Source organism: Pongo abelii, chromosome X (assembly GCF_028885655.2).
Source record: "Pongo abelii isolate AG06213 chromosome X, NHGRI_mPonAbe1-v2.0_pri, whole genome shotgun sequence".
Lineage (NCBI taxonomy): Eukaryota > Metazoa > Chordata > Mammalia > Primates > Hominidae > Pongo > Pongo abelii.
Window position 1 is genome coordinate 67,990,248 of NC_072008.2, and position 17,823 is coordinate 68,008,070.

General features: G+C 35.2%; 1 protein-coding gene across 1 annotated transcript in view; it reads right to left on the bottom strand.

The window, feature by feature from the left end:
• The window catches only part of SPIN4 (spindlin family member 4), a 210,203-nt gene that overhangs the window by 29,967 nt on the left and 162,413 nt on the right, over window positions 1-17,823 (bottom strand). The gene's annotated exons all lie outside the window — the stretch shown is intronic.

The window sequence follows — 17,823 nt, forward strand, 5'->3', positions numbered from 1 at the left end:
TCAGAAAGCAAGAAAATATAAGAAACAAAATTATAGTAAGCCATATTTAACATGTAGTGAATTTTCTCCCCTTTTAGCTTCGAAAGCCTAAAATCAAAAATTAGGATGACCTTTTGTCTCCTTAAAGTATTGGCAGAATTGAGGCAAAGACCGTCTCCTTGACTAAACTTTAGACAGGTTCCTCTTAGTCATATTTTTTACTAGGTGTCATCCTTGGTCCTTGTCTTTAGCCTATTTGTCCAGTTTAACAATAATCCTACTAATTTTGTTTACAGAGAATTCCCCACCCTTGATATTTGATCATCCTCATTTCTGATCAAATTTCTCATTCCTCGCCTTCATATCTGATCACCTTGGCCTGCCATCAGCAAGAATCCTGTTACATTGGTTTAGCAAGAATTGCCTCCAATGTGAAGTCTCCTCTTAGTAATTCCATCTAGTGAAGGTGTCATTCTGCTCATTGACTATATATTCCCTGGGTTCTTTGTGTATTCAGAGTTGAACCCAATCTCTTACCTCTATTGTGATAGTCCTGATACTTACTTTAATAATCCTGAATCGAGTTTTCCTTACCATTTTAACAAGTGTCAGAATAATTTTCAACAGTTACGGGGCTACAACTTAGCATCAAATGTGTCATTGGACCCCCAGACTTCTCACCCAAGACCCTAAATGTATGCCATTGAAGCCTTTGTCTTCACTCCTTAGTTATTGATCAGAGATCCATTGGTGAGTCCAACTCTTGAGCCAGTGCTCTGGATGACAGTCCACTGAAGCATGTTAAGGACAGATTTTAATTCCTAGGATTCTGAGTACATTCTCCGAAGCTCGATTAGATATCTTGAAAGGTACTTCCTAAGCTGGCAGTTCCTCCTGGAACTTTTGAGCGGATATTCACTTACTTACTCGTGGCTCAGAATTTTTTTTTTCTTGGCTGCTTGTGAGGCCTCTTTGTTCTATTTGATCCTGCTTCTCCCATAGGAAATTTTCTGTCAACTGAACCTCCCTTTGTTGAACCCTTGGTAACTATATGTTCTACCACTATGGTGCTAACTGCCCACTTTCTACCTTGTTGGCATGATTTTACTGAGAAAATTGGAACTCCATTGGCTTCTTCAGAAAACTTAAATCTACCCAAACTTGCTCATCTATGACCTCTCCCTTCCAATAACTTCTGCTCCTCCCTCCTTCTTTTACCACCTTCCGTCTTCCCTTCAGTTTCCTTGGATTCTTTGAAATGTCTTCCTTCACAACGGTCTACCTCCTCCACACATCCATCCATCCCTGCCAGACTTTTCCCTTCCCATTCCAGCTCCTAAATTCCCTATAGTCACTTGAACTTCAGGCCGCTCCTCCCCCATTAGGGGCTCTCGAGGTATTTGGGGAACTTAAAACCAAGTACATATTGGAACAAAAGAAAATCTTAAAAGTCTCCTCCATGAATATTGTTAAAAAGAAATATTGAGAAGGTAACTTTTTTTATCATCAGCAATAGAATTCAGATAAAAATATGAAGCAGAAAGAAGATGAGAACCAGCTATTTTAAATAAACCAGTGAGTTTTATATTACTGTATTTATCAGACTTGTGACTGAAATTTCAGAATAAAAGCTATAGTGTCTATTTGCATCTGTCTGTGTATGTTTGGGTATGTATGTATGTATGTTATGTATATGCGATATTTTTTATTTCCAAGTAACATTACCAAATTAATTCCTAAAATCATATAAAGATAGTCTTTTCTGATAGGCTTAGAGATAATCACATATGTAAATTAAATATTCCTTAAACTTCCAGAAATACAGAAACTAATCAAAATGTTTTTCAAGTATATGTAATTACATAAATTTGGTAAATAAGACTAGTTTGATATTATTGGTTTAACAAATATGGGTATGCCTTCTGAGTTATCAGCATTAAGTACATAGGGGAAGAAAAATACTTTCTACCATTTGAAGTTCTTGGATAGGGCTCTAACAAGAGAAATATTGACAGATAAAAGCATACAAATGCATTTATTATTAGTTTTTTGTGACATGAAAGCCTTCATGATGAAATGAAGACCTGAAGAAATAATTAAACCTGAGTGTTTTTATGATAGGTTTGATGAAGAATGGAAAGTTTTGGAAGAATGTAGTAAGACAAAGAGTATGAGCTAAGTGTAGTAAACTGAAAGGATCTTAACATAGCTCATTCATTCAAATTCCTCTCACTGTCCCTCCATCTTCAGAGATAAGGATGCTCCTTTCCTCTGGGTATTGGGAGGGAACCTGTTATATAAATCTGTTATTATCTACATTAGTGGAGAAGGACAGAGGAATGTCAGAGAGTCCTTCCTGACATTTCTCAAGTTCTTTTAGCTTAAAATAGTTAACATGCCAAGGTGCCATATTTTGTGGTAGTGTCTTCTAAACCTACCAAGTATAATATGAACATATGGTTTTTACTCTACTTGGTTTTACTAGTGAAATAAGGTAATAGTGTAACAGTGAAAAGGAAGTTTAGCACAACAAACTGCATTTCGCTCCTAGCCTCTGCATGGTGATATTTTTTAAATTAATTACTTTTGCTTATCTCTGCATGCAGGGCAAACTAACTATGGAAGGAATTTAATTTATAGTTCTACTTTAAATCAAGGACAATAATAATATCTTTTCCAATGCTAACCTCCCGAGGAAATAAGAAAGTATGTACATACTAATGATGTTATGCTGAAGATTGACAGGAACATTTGTGACCTGAATATTACACTATTCAAAGTCAACGGAAAAAGAATAAAGAAGTTTCACAATCCTCTTAAACCCTTGCTGCTGCCCAGATGCCTGTGGTTATTGGTCACCTCTTGACCTCACCCCCCACTTTCTCCTCCCTCCTCAGAGGAGGAGCCTAAAATTTATATTACCTTAAGATAGTTCTTTAGGATACTAATTCTGCTATCTTTTCAGTTTGCTGGCTCTGAATAAAGTTGTTTTCCTTGTCCAAATACCTTCTATCAACTTATTGGCTGTCATGCAGTGAGTGCTACAAGCACTGGACTTGGTTACTAGATGTTCAAGATTATAAAAAATATAGATTCAACCTAAGAACAGAAGTCCAAGTAAACAGCAGTAAAAAATAAAATAAAAAAATAGCTGGGCACGGTGGCTCACACCTGTAATTCCAGCACTTTGGGAGGCCGAGGCAGGCGGATCACCTGAGGTCAAGAGTTCGAGACCAGCCTGACCAACATGGAGAAACCCCATCTCTACTAAAAATACAAAATTAGCTGGGCACGGTGGCACATGCCTGTAATGCCAGCTACTCGGGAGGCTGAGGCAGGAGAATCACTTGAACTTGGGAGGAGGAGGCTGCGGTGAGCCAAGACTCCATCTCAAAAAAAAAAAAAAAAAAGAAAAAATAATAAGTTTTTTGGTTTTTACTTTTTGATACATTTCTAACATGCATGTGCTGTAAAAATAACTAACAGGAAAATAATTTGAGATGATGACTAGCTAGTTTAATGTAATAATACATTTGCTTAAAAATAGTTTTCAAAATCTTTTTGGTGACTTGCAAATTTAATGTTATGCTAAGTTAAGTAACATTAATTAAATATTTAGATCAATTCTAAGTAAGATAAAATACAAAAGTATTTATAAGTTTAAGTTTGTATACTCTTGGCCTCTTATTTTTATATAATACAAAAAAATTAAATACATTCAAGTCTGCTATTAAAATGTTCTTATTGTTGGCCAGGCACAGTGGCTCACACCTGTAATCCCAGCAATTTGGGAGGCCAAGGCAGGCAGATCACAAGGTCAGGAGTTTGAGACCATCCTGGCCAACATGGTGAAACCTTGTCTCTACTAAAATACAAGGGGAAAAAAAATTAGCTGGGCATGGTGGTGTGCGCCTATAGTCCCAACTACCCAGGAGGCTGAGGCAGGGGAATTGCTTGAACCAGGGAGACGGAGGTTGCAGTGAGCCGAGATCACACCACTGCACTCCAGCCTGGTGACAGAGTGAGACCCTGTCTAAAGAAAAAACAAAAAAGGACAGAAAGGACTTCAACAAAGAGGGAGTATCTAAGAGACTCATAGAAAGGACTATGACTAGTATTACAGGGTACAGGCTTCTGAAGGCATTGCTTAAATAACTTGGAAACCATATCACTTGACTGCATGAGGATTTCCAGAATTTTAGTAGAGAAGATGATGGGTTCATCAAACTGCTAACCCAAGATTTAGAAGAATAGGAAGTAATTACACAGGATTGGATAAATTTATAAAGAATGCTTATAATTTATTATGGCTTTTTGAGTGGAAACTGGCTAGTTCCTTAATATTAATGTTCTGGATGTAAAGAAACTGTTTCCCTTTTCTCTTAAATTATTTCTAATAATTAACAATTAGTAAATTATATATTTGTAAACAGAAATGCAACATTTAATTTTCTCCCTGTCTGTTCTCTCCAGAATCTGGAAATTCTTACTGAGTGATCTCATTTTTATTGTAATATAATTATTTGCATAAAGTAAATAAGAATATGTTCCACTTTTGAAGAGACATAATTGGAATCATTCATTGCATAACCAAGACTTTGACTGGAATGTCATATTTGATAAAGATGTGCATAGAGTCAGATATGACCAGACAGTTTTAACAAACTAAGGTTGATTGAGTGGAGCCACTTCTTACAAAGCTTTCTTGGGGAAACCAGCCTGGTATCCAGCTTACAGAGTTTCCAGCCTTACAATGAGTGAGAAAGGTCTTCTTGGCAGGCCTTTGAACCTTGAAATATTTGAGGGATCTCAGAAAGAGAGGACTCCACCTAGATCTAAGGGTTAAATTTGGCAGGTAAAATCTGGTGGTGTGTTCTCAGCTTGGCTTTCTAGCCTGGAGAGGATTTTCAAAGTCTAATCTGAGATTTCATGTGAGAAGTTCCAGCAAAGCAGACTGAAAAAGACTTATGTGGTCAATTATCATTCTTGCCACCATTATGTAAATAATCAAGCCAAATCTAATAATTTGAGACTTATTAACCAAAGAATAATGAAAAAGACTGGGGGAAACATAAAGAGGGAAACTTTATGATTCAATGGAAAACTGTAACACACCCTTGTAGGTTATTAGATTTGAGTCCTATTAATTATCTTTGAGGTTTTTTTACTTACCTATAAACTGTACTGGATCTTTCAATCTTCCACATTTAATCAGTCCTTATCAACTTGTCAATTCTTCTAATTTTCCCTAATATCTGGCTACAACCTCCAAAACTAATGTTTTCAATTTTTCTTCCACTTTCCTGACTTGGAGTCACTAAGAACCGAAATCTTACTGCTCAGATTGAGACTATCTGAAAAAGCCCTGCTAGAAAAAGCTGGATGTTTCTATGCTCTGCTCTTGGGAAATAACCATGACTGTGACACTGATGTTTATACCATCACCAGAGACATCCAAACTGCAGACCAGGAAATCCATTAGATGGTTCCTGCTGTCCTCACTTTATCATCTACAGGTCTAAAGATGCTTTAATCCCAATATCTAGAAATGTTTAACCAACATCAAGAAATCTTCTCAACTGGCTGCTCTCTGGACTCAGAAACTGGGTTAATAGTCTGCTCCAACTATTAATCATTGTTATTTTATTTTATTTTCATATAAAATTTTCTCTTTAAATGCCAGGGGTGGGCAATTCTCAGAACTGAGGGTTCCTCCCCCTTTTATACCATATAGGGTAATTTCCTGGCATTGCCATGGCATCTGTAAACTGTTGTGGGAGCACTGATGGGAGTGCCTTTTAGCAATGTAATGCATTATAGTTAGCATATAATGAACAGTGAGAATGACCAGAGGTCACTTTTGTTGTCATCTTGGTTTTGGTGGGTTTGGGCTTGCTTCTTTACCACAACCTGTTTTATCAGCAAGGTCTTTGTGACCTGTACCTTGTGCCCACCTCCTATCCCATCCTGTGACTTAGAATGCCTAACCCCTGGGAATGCAGCCCAGTAGGTCTCAGCCTTATTATACCCAGCTCCTATTCAAGATGGAGTTACTCTGGTTCAAATATCTCTAACATAATATTATGTGTGAATATGCATTAACAAGAATGGTTTCTGAGAATATGTACCTATATCAATACAATTCCCTCTATATATTAAACAAGTCATTAAACATGATTGCTGGCTTACCCTTTGCCTGTCATATGTGTCTTAGATATTTTTCCACTTTATTGTTTTTTGACTCTTCTATCTTGCCCTTGTGAAAATATTAGATTTCTCAATTTAAAAGAAAAAAAAACACTCCTCTGAGAAAGAGAAGGGGAACAACAAACCTGGTCTCAAGGCCAGCAATGGTGATGTGGAAGGAAAAGATAACAGATAAATAAAAATTACCCAAACCTTATAAAACAGAAGATTGTGGGGGTCAGATAAATACTAGCAAAAAAAAGAAAGGAGAGGGGTAAGGGAGTAAAACTCCAAAGCAAACCCATGATAATACTACCTAATTTTCAAAACAATATAGCATTCACTATGTTCTACTATTTTTCTCATCACTATGTTCTACCATTTTTCTCATCATAAAATCTCCATTTTATAATCGAGAACAGAAGAAATTTTAAATTGGGTGTATCAAGTTCTCTCATTGTCTACCAGGTTAAAACAATTATTTTCTTTTGCCCTTATCTCTTTAGATATATATGCAGTTCTATTCAAAACTTCAAATCCCACTCTGAATCTTTGCACTGTATAATGTCAGCCACCTAATCTTTCAGACTCTGCTCTTTCTCTTAAGTGATGCTGTAAGTTCTACAAATATTTGGTGCATTGAAACCAAAAACGTGCTCAAAATCAGACCCTACTAACTTTGGAATTTTCATTCTCACAACTCCTTCTCTTAACTCAAATCAATCCCTTTCATATTCCAATTTCTTATTTTTTGTCAGGAAGGAGCTATTGATATTAACTCCTATCTGTACTTTCCTATACCCAGACGGAGAAGAGAAAAAAAAAAAAAAATAGCAAGTGAGGCGATAACTACAATAACAAACATTCCCATGTCAACAACACTTTTATTCACTTTTCTACTAGTTGTGCTTCCTTGGCTACAAGGTCCACTCTATGTATTAATTCTGGAAGTATATCTGATAATATTAAGAACATTTATATTCCCCTTGAAAAAGCCTCCAAAGAAAAGACCCTAATAACTTCTGAACTTAATATCAAAAATTATATTTTAAAATGATACATTACAACAATTTTGAATAGATATACTTCCTCTACATTTTTTGCCAACCTAGTATAACAAATATAAAAATTTAGTCTTACACATAGACTTTTTAAAAATGTTCTCTAGTAACTAAAATAGCTGACATTTGTCTGGGGCCAAGATTAATTTCTGCCAGTTTACTCTCACCCTTTGGGATACTAGTATAAAAGGTCTTCCTATTTATCATGGTGGCTGATCCAGGCTGTTTCATCTCAGGAAACATCCCAGTGGCTGCTCTACTTAACAGTCTGCAGTTGCTGAGGAATTTTGCATTAATTACTTCAAAGGAGAGTTTCTATTGTTTCTACAGAGAAGACACCAGAACAAGGAAGAGAAGAAAAAGACCTCAAAGTTTTACCCTGACATTTACCAAATATCACCTCTCCCCTCACCCTTCATTCCTATTCGGAAATAATTCACTTTTTAGTTGATCTTTGCCAGTATCCTCAAAATATATGCTATTTAGAAAAATTTGAAAGTAAGGCTTAACTGATTTATCAGCTATCAGCTAAAACTTCGGTGGTTCTAACAACAGTTACCAATTTGCACCCGTAATAACTCAATTAGATTGCCAAGAAAGCCCTTATAAACAAATAGTTTGTTTCTCTGAGGAAACATAAATTGGCCAGGCAGAAATTTTAGAGACGAAGTTTCATTGAGTCCTAACTCTAAACTTCATGGAAGATATATGATGGTATTTGAAATGTTGACAAATCTTAGTATTTCACATATATTAAAATTAAAATATAATTTAAAAAAATTATTCAAACTCCAAATGGATTTTACTTTTCAATTATTCACTCGTTTACTTTTGTTTAATGTGAATCCTCTTCTACTAACGTGAAAAGTTGAGAGGCACCTAGATATCTCATGACTGGCTTTTCTGTATTATCTATATTATGGAATTTTTGTTTTTCACAAGAGATTATTTTTCTAAAGATCTTTTCAAAAATTATTGTGTGTAGAGTTATTTGAGATATATTTAAAATATTTCATATGTACAGGTTCAAAGATTTTTACAATTTGAGAAATCATCACTACTATCAGAAGAGTGAACATATACACCACCTCCAAAAGTTTCCTCATAGCCCTTTGTAATCCCTCTCTCCAGCCTTGCACACATACACTCCCCAAGCAACAATGAATGTACTTTATGTTATTTTAGATTAGTTTGAGTTTTCTAGATGTTTATATTAATGGAATTAAATAATAGGTACTCCTTATTTTCAGGCTTCATTCATTCAGGATAATTATTTTTATATTCATCCACATTATTGGCAATTTATTTCTCTTTATGGCTGAGTATTATTCCATCCTATGAATACACCACAATTTGTTTATCTATTCATCCCTTGAAAGACAATTAAATTATTTCTAGTTTTTGGCTTTTACATACAAAAGTGCTAGGAATATTCATGTACATGTATTTGTATGGACAATATTTCATTTTTCCTTAGATAAATATCTAGGAGTAGAATAGCTGGATCAGATGTTAGCTATGTGTTTAAATTTATAAGAAATTGTGAAACTGTTAGAGGTGTTTGAACCAGAATGACTCCATCTTGAATAGGGGCTGGGTGAAATAAGGCTGAGACCTACTGGGCTGCATTCCCAAGAGGTTAGGCATTCTAATCACAGGATGACATAGGAGGTCAGCACAAGATACAGGTCATGAAGACCCTGTTGATAAAACAGGTTTCCATAAAGAAGCTGGCCAAAACCCATGAATATCAAGAAGGGTACGAAAGTCTGGTCATCCTCACTGCTCATTATATGCTAATTATAATGCATTAGCGTGCCAAAAGACTTCCACTAGCACCACGACAGTTCACAGATGTCATGGGAACACGAGGAAGTTACCCTATGTGGTCTAAAAGGGGGAGGAACCCTCAGTTCTGGGAATTGTTCACACCTTTCTCGGATAACTCATGAATAATCCACCCCTTACTTAGCATATAATCAAGAAATAACTATAAGTATACTCATTTGAGCAGCCCATGCTGCTGCTCAGCCTATGCAGTAACCATTCTTTCATTCCTTTGCTTTCTTAATAAACTTTTCTTAATTTACTCTACAGACTCACCCCAAATTCTTTCTTGCGCAAGGTCCAAGAGCCTTCTTTTGGATCAGGATCAGGACCCGTTTCTGGTAACAAAACTGTTTTCCAAAAGGGTTGTCCCATTTTACATTCTGACTAGCAGTATTTTAGAGTTCCAGTTTCTGCACACATCTTTAACAACACTTGGTATGGTCAGTCTTTTTCAATGTTAGCTATTCTAGTAAGTTTGCAGTGTTGTCATTGCTGTTGAATTTGTATTTTCAGTATGCCTAATGATGTTGAATACCTTTTTAGGTGCTTGTTTGCCATTTATGTATTTTTCTTGTTTCAAATATTTTGCTGACTTTTATTAGGTTGTTTGTTTTCTTATTGATAAGTTTTTTAGTTTTCTTTATATAATCTGGATACAAGTCCTTCATCAATTATATAATTTTCAAAGATCTTTTCTTAGTCTGTGGTTTTTGTTTTAATTTTTTGTGTCTTTCAAAAAGCAACAATTTTAAATTCTGATAAATTCAAACATATTAATTTTTGTTTTATATATTATATTTTTTCTGTTGAATCAAAAATCTTTTTCTAACTCAATGTTACAAAGATTTTTTTTTCTTCTAAAGTTTTCTAGTTTTGGCCAAGTGCAGTGGCTCATGCCTGTAATCCCAATACTTTGGGAGGCTGAGACGGGCGGATCACGAGGTCAGGAGATCGAGACCATCCTGGCTAACACGGTGAAACCCCGTCTCTACTAAAAAAAATACAAAAAAATTAGCCGGGCGTAGTGGCGGGCACCTGTAGTCCCAGCTACTCAGGAGGCTGAGGCAGGAGAATGGCGTGAACACGGGAGGCAGAGCTTGCAGCAGGCCGAGATAGCGCCACTGCACTCCAGCCTGGGCGACAGACCAAGACTCCATCTCAAAAAAAAAAAAAAAAGTTTTCTAGTTTTAGGATTTACATTTAGGTCTGTAATCTGTTTTAGAAGAATTTTTGTATATGGCATGAGGGTGGATCAAAGTTTATAATATTTGCCAATGACAGGATCTCATTCTTTTTTATGGCTGAATAGTACTTTATAAGACCTAATATCTATAAGACCTACTATATGATAGCACAACAGGGTGACTATAGTCAATGATAATTTAATTGTACATTTTTAAACAACTAAAATAATATAATTGGATTGTTTGTAACACAAAGAATGAATGCTTGAGGGGACTGATATCTCATTTTCCATGATGTGACTACCATACATTGCGTGCATGTATCAAAATATCTCATGTACACCATAAATATATATACCTACTATGTACCCACAAAAACTAAATTTTTTTTAAAAGTTTATAATATTTTCATAGATATATCCAATTACACCATCCTTATTTGTTTACAAAACTATTTCCTCCATTTAATGGTTAATTGCCATTAAATCTTTGTAAAAATCAGTTGTCTCTATAGGTGTGGGTTCATTTCTAGACTTTTTTTTTTTTATTCCATGGATCTATTTCTCTGTCATTAGGCTAATCCCATACTCTTTTGATAACTGTAGCTTTATAATAATTATTGAAATTAAGTAGATTTAGCCCTCCAACTTTGTTCTTTTTCAAAATTTATTTAATTATTGTAGGGGCTTTACATTTCCATGTAAATTGTATAATCAGTTTGTTGATTTCTATAAAAACACTTCAGAAATTTAACTTGGATTGCATTGAAGTTATACATAAATTTAAAAAGAAATGACACCTTAACAGTATTAAAACATCTGATTAGTTAACAAAGTATATTTCTCAAATTATTTAGGTCTTATTTCATTTCTTTATCATGGTTTGGTAGTTTTTTTTTGTTTTGTTTTGTTTTTTGAGACAGAGTCTTGCTCTGTTGCCCAGGGTGGAGTGCAGTGGCTCGATCTCGGCTCACTGCAAGCTCTGCCTCCCGGGTTTATGCCATTCTCCTGCCTCAGCCTCCCAAGTAGCTGGGACTACAGGCGCCCACCACCACACCTGGCTAATTTTTTTTGTATTTTTAGTAGAGATGGGGTTTCACCGTGTTAGCCAGGATGGTCTCGATCTCCTGATCTCGTGATCCACCCACCTCCACCTCCCAAAGTGCTGGGATTACAGGCATGAGCCACCGCACCTGGCCCATAGTTTGGTAGTTTTAAAAGTATATGTCTCTCACATATTTCATCAGATTAATTTTAAGTATTTTTATTTTTGATTCCATTATGAATAGTAATTTTTAAAGTTTCAATATCCCATTTTCATTGTTAGTATACTCAAATACAATTTAATGTATACCAAACTTGCACCCTGCAACCTTGCTAAACACACAAATTAGTATATTCCTTTAGATTTTTAAAATACATGACCATGTTGTCTGAGAAAAAAAGAGTTTTACTTCTTCCTTCCAAATATAGGTGCCTTTTATTTCTGTGTCTTGTTATATGCCACTGGCCAAATCTCTAATTTAATGCTGAATTGAAGTGCAAAGAGCAAATCTTTCTGTATTTTTTCTAATCTTAAGGAGAACAATTGAGTCTTTCATGGTCAAGTATGATATTAGTTGCATATTTTTCTTAGATGCCCATCATTAGGTTAAGGATGTTCCCTTCAGGTTCAAGAAGTTTCCTTCTGTTCCTAGTTTGCTGAGAGAATTTTCATGAAGAATGGATGATGAATTTTGCCATAATTTATTCAGTAACTATTCAGATGGTTATATGTTTGTCTTTGTGTTATTAATATGGAGAATTACTCTGATCGATTTTAAATGTGGATATAAACATGGATTACTAAGATAAATGCCAACTGATTTTTTTTATACTTTTAAAATATTGTTGCATTCAATTGGCTAATTTTTTATAATTTTACATCAGTGTTCTTACAGGATATTTATCTGTATTTTTTTCTTTTTATTTTCCTTTCTTATAATGCCTTTGGCTGATTTTGGTATCAGGGTTGAGGAAAGAAAATAACTTCCATCTGAGGAATACAAATTCTTTTAGTTAACAGGTCCAGAGAGACATTAATATGAAACAGAAATCATGTTTCACTTTCCCCTTGAAGCTACGTATTTATTTCTTGAAAGTGCATGCTATTGTTACAAGTAGCTATAAAATTCACCTAATTCATGCAGGACATTGTAACCCACACCCTATAGTTTAGTAATACATAACCAATCATTATTCGATGTTATTTCTGTAAACCACTGAGAATTCCTGAAAAACAATACTGTATTAGCCCATTCCATGTCACCCATTTTTTGTCTTTAAACAGACAAGTGTAACTGCTGTTAATCAGAGTGCACATTTGGCAACTTTAATATATGTTCCTGGGTTGCAATGCTCAAGTTTGGCCCAAATATACTCTCTCCTTATATTAATTTTGCTTCAGCTTCTTCCCTTTAGTTTGACAGGGTGGTGCTTTTCTCATAAAATGGTTGGAGAAGTACTTCTTCTGATTCATTATTTGGACAAGTTAAAGTAGAATTGGTATTAAATATTTGGTAAAATCCATCAGTGAGCAATTTGACTTAGTGTTTTCTTGGTAAGATTTCTCACTAGAATTTTAATTTATTAAATAGCTATAAGTTTATTCATATTATGTATTTTTTTAGTGAGTTTACCAGTTTCTGTATTTCAAGTAATTTATCCATTTCATCTAAGTTGTCAAATTAGTCGGCATAAGGTTGTTTATAGCATTCCCTTAATATCCTTAAAAAGTTACCATAGAGTATACATAACTTGTACTATTTTAACTGTTTCTAAATGAACAGTATAGTGGCATTAAGTACTTGCACGTCATTGTGCAACCATCACAACCATTCATCTCAAGAAGAGTTTTATATTCCCAAACTGCAACCCTGCACCAGTAATCAAAAACTTCCAAACTTCCCATTTATCCCTCCTTTTAGACCTTGGAAACCACCTTTACACATTTTTATTCTGTGAATTTGACTATACTAGAAACCACATATGTGTAAAATAAAACACAAATTATCCTTTTGTGTCTGGCTTTTTTCACTTGGCATAATGTTTTCAAGTTTAATCCATGTTGTAATATGTATCAAAACTCCCTCTTCTTTTGAAGCCTGAATAATATTCATTGTATGTATATAGCACATTTTGTTTATCCATTTACCTGTCCTTGGGTATTTGGATTGCTTACACTTTTGGGCTTTTATGAGTAATGCTGCTATGACCAGTGCTGTAAAAATATCTGTTTGAGTCTCTGTTTTTAATTCTTTGAGATATGTATACACCCAGAAGTGGAATTTCTGGGCCATATGGTAACTCTATGTTTATTTTTTTTTAAGAACCACCATATGGTTTTCCATAGTGGATGCACCATTTTACATTTGCATCAGCAGAGTACAAGGGTTCCAATTTCTACACATCATCACCAACAATTATTTTCTGATTTTGTATTATAGCTGTAGAGGCCAAGGGAAAACTTCCACTTTGTCATCCAAGGGTTCACGAAAAGTCAACTAACAAAAGGAAGGTTAATGGGAGAAAAGGTGTACAAAATTTATTAATGTGCACACATGTCCATGGGAGTCATACAAAATATGAACCACCCAGAAAAAGGGCCAGATTGTTGATGTTTTTATACTCACTTCTGGCTTACAGAAAGAAGACAGGCTTGAAGCATGGCAAGACAGCTTATAGGAGGAAGGGAACAGGAAAAGTATGGCTAGCAAAGTTGGTATTGTCATGCAGATGAAACTTCACAGGTAGGAACTCTCTCTCTGAAAGAATAGATAGTAGCCCATAGTGAAGTTCGTCTTTCTTAGATCCAGACGAGGGAGGGAGGCCTCACAGAAAGCCTAGCTGTTTATTTTACCAATGTAGATTTTATCTACAGATGCAAATATCCCCCTCAAAAGGCAGCTTTTCGGGCTATTTCTATCTGAAGGCTCTCTAAATAGCCACCTCAAAACATATCAAAAAATCTATATTTTGGAGTAAAATAAAATATTTTTGGTTTACAGTCATCCAAATGACTAATGTGTGTAAAATGTTATTCTGCTGTGGTTTTGACTTGCATTTGCATAATGTTTAATGATATCTTTTTATGTACTTATTAGCCATCTGTATATATTATCTGGAGAAATGTCTATTTAAGTCTCTCACCTATTTCTAAACTGAGTTATTTCTTTGTTGCTGCTGTTGAGTTTTAAGTGTTCTTTAAGTATTTTGCATATAATCTCTTATATGATTTCCAAACATTTTCTCCCATTATGTGGTTGGCTTTTTCACTTTCTTAATATGGTCATTGGTGCACAAAAGTTTTGAATTTTGATGAAATCTAATATATCGATTTTTTTTTGTTGTTGCCTGTGTATTTTGGTGTTAAATCCAGGAAAGCACTGCCGATTCCAATGGCATGAAGCTTTTCCCTGTTTTTTTTTAATAAGATATGTATACTTCTATCTCTGGTGCTTAGGCTTTTGATCAAAATTGAGTGAACTGTAATATACTGTATAAAATGAGGATCCACCATTATTCTTTTGTATGTATATATCTAGTATTCCCAGCACCATTTTTTAAAAAGATGGTCATTTTCCAATTGAATAATCTTGGCATCCATGTTGAAAATCTTTTCAGAACACATAAAAGGATTTATTTCTGGGCTCTCTATTCTGTTCCACGTGTCTGTATTTTTTGTATTTGTGCCAGTACCACATTGTTTTGATTATTGTAGCTTTGTAGTAATTTTTGAAATTAGGAAGTGTGAGACCTAAAATTTTATATTTATTTTTATTTTATGTTATTTTTGGAGATGGTGTCTCATTCTATTACCTAGGCTGGAGTGCAGTGGCATGAACACGACATACTGCAGCCTTAACCTAGTGGGCTCATGCAATCCTACAGCCTCAGCCTTCTGAGTAGCTGGGACCACAGGCACATGCTACCATGATAGCTTAATTTCTTTATTTTTTTTTGTAGAAATGGAATCTTGCCATCTCTGCAGCTTGAACTCCTTGGCTCAAGAGATCATCCTGCCTCAGCCTCCCAAAATGCTGGGATTACATGTGATAGCCACTGTCCCCAGCAAATTTTGTTTTTGTTTTTCAAGACAGTTTGGCAATTGGAATCCCTGATGATTCCATATGAATTATTGAATGGATTTTTGTATTTTTCAAAAAAAAGCTGGCATTTTGATAGAAATTGCATTGGATCTGTAGATCACTTTAGGTAGTATTGGCTTCTTAACAATATTCAGTCCTCTGATCCATGAACTCTGGATGACATTTCATTTATTTCCTGTTTTTTGATTTTTTTAAAAAGCAATTATATATGGTTTTTAGTGTATAAGATTTTTACCACCTTGATTAAGTTTATAGTCTTAGTTCATTTTATGTTGCAATAACAGAACACTTGAGGCTGGGCAATTTATGAAGAAAATAAGTTTATTTGCTTCACAATTCTAGTGGCTGAAAAGTTCAAGATTGGACAGCTGCATCTGATGAGGGTTTCAGACTTGAAGCATGGCAAGACAGGTTATAGGACGAAAGGAATAGGAAAGGTATGGCTAGCACTCATGGCAGAAAGAGGAACAGGAGAGTGTGTGTGCAAAGAGAGAACATGGCAACAGAGGAAGCAAGATATAGAAACTAAAGAAGCCAGAATATTTTACCATCACAATATCTTAGAAACTAGTCCATTCCCATGAGAGGGAGAACTCATTCATCCCCATGAAAAGGCGTTAATGTGTTAATGAGGGATTCACCCCCATAGCTCAAATGCCTCCCACTGGAATCCTCCTCCCAACAGTGTTACATTGGAAATCAAATTTCAACACGAGTTTCAACAGAACAAACTATACCCAAACCATAGCATTCTGTTCCTGGCCCCCTAAAAGTCATGTTCTTCTCAAATACAAAATACAATCATTCCATCAGTCTCTAAAGTCTTAACTTGTTTCAGCACCAACTTAAAAGGCCAAAGTCCAGCTATGAGCCTATAAAAAAAGTTATTTAGTTCTGAGATAAAATGGTGGAATGCACATAGTTTAGACATTTCCATTCCAAAAGGGAGAAATGAATCAAAGAAAGAAAGAAGTAAGAGGTTCTAAGCAAGTATAAAACCCAGCAGAGAGGCATTGAATCTTAAAGCTCCAGAATAATTTCATTTTTTAGAATTTCCACTTTTATTTTAGATTCAGGAGGTACATGTGTAGGTTTGTTACATGGGTATATTGTGCGATGTCAAGGTTTGGAGTATGATTGATCCCATCAATTTAGGATAAACTTGATTTAACACTTCCCCTCTTTTAGTCATTCTCTAAATTGTGGGAGATTGACAAAAACTTTAGTCATTGATTTTACCATCACCACTGTAAAAGTACTTATTTCCTCTTGAAACCCACTAGGAAACAGCAGAGCAGTGGGTTTTGTAAGGTTTCACCTTACAAGGACTCCAGGTTATTATTATTATTATTTTTTGTAAGTGTTAGAATAGAGGGTATCTCCTTATGTTGGAAGGTACTGTTTACAGGAGGGAAAAAAATACCAAAACCTGGTCTTTTCTAGGATTTGCTTGTTTCCTTAAAGTCTTCGTTTGATTATTTACATTTAGCAAGAGTGAGTCTATTTTAGTTTGGTCTAGGTGTACAGTTCCAAGAGTGTGGAGGGTCCCTTCTCAGTTATGAAATTATGAACCCAGCATTTAAGGTCCTGAAGTTTTGCTGCAGTGCGGATGGCAAGGGAAATCTTTTTCTGATGTTTTCAGAAGATCCGATCTTCAGGTTCTCGATTAAGAAGAGGTTTATTGTTCTCAGTCAGTGAACCATGCAAAGCTTTCTTTACTTGGTGAAAATACACTGTGGCACAACATGATGCTGTTGTAAAATTAGCTCTCTTGCATGGGAAAGCTTTTGTAAAACCAGAAAACATGCATTGGAAATAATAATTGAATGAAATCCCCTCTATAAATGTTTCAGTGGGCCATCAGGTAACAGAATGTACCTGAAGCATTGTCTTCCCAGCAATATGGGTTTGACAAACCAAACATTGGTCAGAAACTATTTTAGCAATTGAGAAGTCACTACACCAATATATATTTAATATGGATCCTTTTATTTTTTCCACGATGTGTCGTGGATTGCATAACTTTTAATAACGAAAGGTTTAAGAACTCAGGAAGTACAAGGTGGCTGTCCTGGTTCTCCAAGAGTCCGTGCTTAACATTGGACTTATGTTCTCTTGAATACCAGTTGTTTCTTGAATTTAGGTGCATAGCACTGATAACTGATAGGTTATCACAGGTAATTGGACTTACACCATGGTGTTCAATTTCAGTATTGGCTGATTTAGCATGAAAATCTGGCAAAGTGTTTTCGTGGTATTCAATTAATTTTTGTACTACTTGGGTTGGCAGTTTTATAAACCAGTCTTTTTATCGAAGTTCCATGAATTCTTACCCAGTCCAAATGATATGATTCTAAAGTTATCAGAAACATGTATTCAAGAGTGCTTTTCAGGGTCCCTTCCGAAATCCTTTCATAAACCTCCCAAAATATACCAT